The sequence below is a fragment of the Mustela nivalis genome (genome assembly GCF_964662115.1).
Source record: "Mustela nivalis genome assembly, chromosome: 4".
Classification (NCBI taxonomy): Eukaryota; Metazoa; Chordata; class Mammalia; order Carnivora; family Mustelidae; genus Mustela; species Mustela nivalis.
In genome coordinates this window covers 128,811,795-128,817,954 of record NC_139023.1, presented here as the reverse complement: position 1 = coordinate 128,817,954, position 6,160 = coordinate 128,811,795, and the positions used below count along the sequence as shown (strand labels likewise).

The 6,160-nt window shown below is 40.3% G+C and overlaps 1 pseudogene across 1 annotated transcript; it reads left to right on the top strand.

Annotated features, from left to right (window-relative positions):
* The first annotated feature begins 2,280 nt into the window (after window positions 1–2,280).
* LOC309863946 (elongation factor 1-alpha 1 pseudogene) lies at window positions 2,281–3,971 on the top strand (annotated as a pseudogene). The gene has a single exon. The product of its transcript is annotated as an elongation factor 1-alpha 1 pseudogene (transcript).
* The last annotated feature ends 2,189 nt before the right edge of the window (window positions 3,972–6,160 follow it).

Here is a 6,160-nt window from a genome sequence, read left to right as displayed (position 1 = left end):
GTATAATCTCTTGATAGCTGCTAGGGTAAAGAGGCTCCTTACTTACAGAGGAAAGCCCATCAGAATAACATCAGACCTGTCCACAGAGGCCTGGCAAGCCAGAAAAGGCTGGCAAGATATATTCAGGGGACTTAATGAGAAGAACATGCAGCCAAGAATACTCTATACAGCAAGACTGACATTCAAAATGGATGGAGAGATATAGAGTTTCCAAGACCAGCAAGGCTTAAAAAACTATGCAACCACCAAGCCAACACTGCAGGAAATATTAAGGGGGGTTCTATAAAAGAGGAAAAATCCTAAGAATAGCATTGAACAGAAATATAGAGACAATCTACAGAAAGAAAGACTTCAAAGGTAACTCGATGTCAATAAAAACACATCTATCAATAATCACTCTCAATGTGAATGGCCTAAATGCGCCCCTAAAACAGCACAGGGTTGCACATTGGATAAAACAACAGGACCCATCCATATGTTGTCTACAAGAGACCCATTTTGAACCAAAAGATACACCCAGACTGAAAGTGAAGGGATGGAGAAGCATCTTTCATGCCAATGGGCCTCAAAAGAAGGCTGGGATAGCGATTCTTATATCAGATAAATTAGACTTTAAACTAAAGACTGTAGTCAGAGATACAGAAGGGCACTACATAATCCTTAAAAGGACTATCCACCAAGATGATCTAACTATTGTAAATATCTATGCTCCCAATATGGGAGCAGCCAATTACTTAAGAAAACTGTTAATCAAGATGAAGAGTCATATTGATATGAATACACTAATCGTAGGAGATCTTAACACGCCTCTCTCAGAAATAGACAGACCATCGAAGCAGAAAATCAATAAAGAAACAGGAGCATTGAATGGCACATTGGACCAGATGGATCTCATAGATATATACAGAACATTCCACCCTAAAACAACAGAATACTCATTCTTCTCAAGTGCACATGGAACCTTCTCCAGAATAGAAGACATGCTGGGTCAAAAATCAGGACTCAACCGATACCAGAAGACTGAGATTATTCCCTGCATATTCTCATATCACAATGCTTTGAAACTGGAGCTCAATCACAAGGAAAAGTTCAGAAGGAACTCAAACACCTGGAAGCTAAAGGCCACCTTGCTTAAGAATGCTTGGATCAACCAGGAGATCAAAGAAGAACTGAAACAATTCATGGAAAGCAATGAGAATGAAGACACTTTGGTCCAAAACCTATGGGATACAGCAAAGGCAGTCCTAAGGGGGAAATACATAGCCATCCCAGCCTCCCTCAAAAAAATTGAAAAATCCAGAATACACCAGCTGTCTCTACACCTTAAAGAACTGGAGAATCGAAAACAAATCAAACCAACTCCACACATAAGAAGGGAAATCAAGATTAGAGCTGAGATCAATGAGGTAGAAACCAGAGATACAGTAGAACGTATCAATGAAACTAGAAGCTGGTTTTTTGAAAGAATCAATAAGATCGATAAACCATTGGCCACACTAATCCAAAAGAAAAGAGAGAAAGCCCAAATTCATAAAATTATGAATGAAAAGGGAGAGATCACAACTAACACCAAGGAAGTAGAAACAATCATCAGAAGTTATTACAAAACAGTTATATGCCAATAAGCTTAGCAACCTAGATGAAATGGATGCATTCCTGGAAAACTATAAACTCCCAAAATTGAACCAGGAAGAAATCGACAACCTGAATAGATGGATATCTAGTAAAGAGATTGAAGCAATGATCAAAAACCTCCCAAAAAACAAGAGCCCAGGACCTGACAGATTCCCTGGGGAATTCTACCAAACTTTCAAAGAAGAAATTACACCTATTCTCCTGAAACTGTTTCAAAAAATTGAAGGAGAAGGAAGTCTTCCAGACTCTTTCTATGAAGCCAGCATTACCCTGATCCCCAAACCAGGCAAAGACCCTACCAAAAAGGAGAATTTCAGACCAATATTACTGATGAATATGGATGCTAAGATTCTCAACAAGATCCTAGCCAACAGGATCCAACAGCACATTAAAAAGATTATCCACCATGATCAGGTGGGATTTATCCCTAAGCTACAAGGATGGTTCAACATTCGCAAATCAATCAATGTGATAGAACAAATTAATATGAGAAGAGAGAAGAACCACATGGTCCTCTCAATTAATGCAGAAAAAAACATTTGACAAAATCCAACATCCGTTCCTGATTAAAATACTTCAAAGTATAGGGATAGCTTTTTTGCAACAGATTTGCCGCCAGAGCACAGGTGTTGTGAAAACCACCACTCATCCTAAGCCAGAATGAGGAAGGAAACGACTCATATCAACATTGTTGTCATCGGACACGTAGATTCGGGCAAGTCTACCACTACTGGTCATCTGATCTACAAATATGGTGGGATCGACAAAAGAACTATTGAAAAATTCGAGAAGGAGGCTGCTGAGATGGGAAAAGGCTCCTTCAAGTATGCCTGGGTCTTGGATAAACTGAAAGCTGAACGTGAACGTGGTATCACCATTGATATCTCCCTGTGGAAATTCAAGACCAGCAAGTATTACGTGACCATCATTGATGCTCCAGGACACAGAGACTTTATCAAAAACATGATTACAGGCACATCCCAGGCTGACTGTGCTGTCCTGATTGTTGCTGCTGGTGTTGGTGAATTTGAAGCAGGTATCTCCAAGAACGGCTAGACCTGTGAACATGCCCTTCTGGCTTACACACTGGGTGTAAAACAACTAATTGTTGGTGTTAACAAAATGGATTCCACTGAGCCACCCTATAGCCTGAAGAGATACGAGGAAATCGTTAAGGAAGTCAGCACCTACATTAACCCCGACACAGTAGCATTTGTGCCAATTTCTGGTTGGAATGGTGACAACATACTGGAGCCAAGTGCTAATATGCCTTTGTTCAAGGGATGGAAAGTCACCCATAAAGATGGGAATGCCAGTGGAACCACACTGCTTGAAGCTCTGGATTACATTCTGCCACCAACTTGTCCAACTGACAAGCCCTTGAGTCTGCCTCTCCAGGACGTCTACAAAATTGGTGGTATTGGTACTGTCCCTGTGGGCCGAGTGGAGACTGGTGTTCTTAAGCCTGGCATGGTGGTCACTTTTGCTCCAGTCAATGTTACAACTGAAGTCAAGTCTGTTGAAATGCACCATGAAGCTTTGAGTGAGGCTCTTCCTGGGGACAATGTGGGCTTCAATGTCAAGAACGTATCTGTCAAAGATGTTCGTCGTGGCAATGTGGCTGGTGACAGCAAAAATGACCCACCAAAGGAAGCAGCTGGCTTCACAGCTCAGGTGATTATCCTGAACCATCCAGGCCAAATTAGTGCTGGATAGCACCTGTGCTGGATTGTCACACAGCTCACATTGCTTGCAAGTTTGCTGAGCTGAAGGAGAAGATAGATCTTCATTCTAGAAAAAAGCTGGAAGATGGTCCCAAGTTCTTGAAATCTGGTGACGCTGCCATTGTTGATATGGTTCCTGGAAAGCCTATGTGTGTTGAGAGCCTCTCTGACTATCCTCCTCTGGGCCGTTTCGCTGTTCGTGACATGAGATAGATGGTTGCTGTGGGTGTCATCAAAGCAGTGGAAAAGAAGTCAGCTGGAGCTGGCAAGGCCACCAAGTCTGCCCAGAAAGCTCAGAAGGCTAAATGAATATTATCCCCAATACCTGCCACCCCAGTCTTAATCAGTGGTGGAAGAATGGTCTCAGAACTGTTTGTGTCAATTGGCCATTTAAGTTTAATAGTAAAAGACTGGTTAATGATAACAATGCATCATAAAACCTTCAGAAGGAAAGGAGAATGTTTTGTGGACCATTTGTTTTTTTGTGTGTGTGTGGCAGTTTTAAGTTATTAGTTTTTAAAATCAGTACTTTTTAATGGAAAGAACTTGACCAAAAATCTGTCATAGAATTTTGAGACCCATTAAAACAAAAGTTTAATGAGAAAAAAAAAAGTATAGGCATAGAGGGAACATTCCTGAACTTCATCAAATCTATCTATGAAAGACCCACAGAAAATATCATCCTCAATGGGAAAAGCTTGCAGCCTTCCCGTTGAGATCAGGAACAAGACAAGGATGCCCACTTTCACCACTCTTGTTGAACATAGTATTAGAAGTCCTAGCAACAGCAATCAGACAACAAAGAGAAATAAAAGGTATCCAAATAGGCAATGAAGAAGTCAAACTCTCTCTCTTCGCAGATGACATGATTCTTTATATGGAAAACCCAAAAGACTCCACCCCCAAACTACTAGAACTCATACAGCAATTCAGTAACGTGGCAGGATACAAAGTCAATGTGCAGAAATCAGTGGCTTTCTTATACACTAACAATGAAAATACAGAAAGGGAAATTAGAGAATTGGTTCCATTTACTATAGCACCAAGAACCATAAAATACCTGGGAATAAACCTAACCAAAGAGGTAAAGGATCTGTACTTGAGGAACTACAGAATACTCATGAAGGAAATTGAAGACACAAAAAGATGGAAGACCATTCCATGCTCTTGGATCAAAAGAATAAACATTGTTAAAATGTCTATACTGCCTAGAGCAATCTATAGTTTTAATGCCATTCCAATCAGAATTCCACCAGTATTCTTCAAAGAGCTGGAGCAAATAATCCAGAAATTTGTATGGAATCAGAAGAGACCCCGAATCGCTAAGGAAATGTTGAAAAACAAAAATAAAACTGGAAGCATCACGTTACCTAGTTTCAAGCTTTATTACAAAGCTGTGGTCACCAAAACAGCATGGTACTGGCATAAAAACAGACACATAGACCAGTGGAACAGAGTAGAGAGCCCAGATATGGACCCTCAACTCTATGGTCAAATAATCTTTGACAATACAGGAAAAAATATACAGTGGAAAAAAGACAGTCTCTTCAATAAATGGTGCTGGGAAAACTGGACAGCTATATGTAGAAGAATGAAACTCGACCATTCTCTTACACCATACACAAAGATAAACTCAAAATGCATAAAAGACCTCAATGTAAGACAGGAATCCATCAGACTCCTAGAGGAGAACATAGGCAGTAATCTCTTCGATATCAGCCACAGCAACTTCTTTCAAGATATGTCTCCAAAGGCAAAGGAAACAAAAGTGAAAATAAACTTTTGGGACTTCATCAAAATCAAAAGCTTCTGCACAGCAAAGGAAACAGTCAAAAAAACAAAGAGGCAACCCACGGAATGGGAGAAGATATTTGCAAATGACAGTACAGACAAAAGGTTGATATCCAGGATCTATAATGAACTCCTCATACTCGACACACACAAAACAGACAATCATATAAAAAAATGGGCAGAAGATATGAACAGACACTTCTCCAATGAAGACATACAAATGGATATCAGACACATGAAAAAATGTTCATCATCACTAGCCCTCAGGGAGATTCAAATTAAAACCACATTGAGATATCACCTTACAGCAGTTAGAATGGCCAAAATTAACAAGACAGGAAACAACATGTGTTGGAGGGGATGTGGAGAAAGGGAAACCCTCTTACACTGTTGGTGGGAATGCAGGTTGGTGCAGCCTCTTTGGAGAACAGTGTGGAGATTCCTCAAGAAATTAAAAATATGACCTTGCAATTACACTCCTGGGTATTTACCCCAAAGATACAGATGTAGTGAAAAGAAGGGCCATCTGTACCCCAATGTTTATAGTAGCAATGGCCACAGTAGCCAAACTATGGAAAGAACCAAGATGCCCTTCAACGGACAAATGGATAAGAAAAATGTGGTCCATATACACTATGGAGTATTATGCCTTCATCAGAAAGGATGAATACCCAACTTTTGTAGCAACATGGATGGGACTGGAAGAGATTATGCTGAGTGAAATAAGTCAAGCAGAGAGAGTCAATTATCATATGGTTTCACTTATTTGTGGAGCATAACAAATAGCATGGAGGACATGGGGAGTTAGAAAGGAGAAGGGAGTTGGAGGAAATTGGAAGGGGAGGTGAATCATGAGAGACTATGGACTTTGAAAAAAAATCTGAGTGGTTTGAAGTGGCAAAGGAGGTGAGAGGTTGGGGTACCAGGTGGTGGGTATTATAGAGGGCACGGATTGCATGAAGCACTGGGTGTGGAGAAAAAATAATGAATAATGTTATGCTGAAAATAAA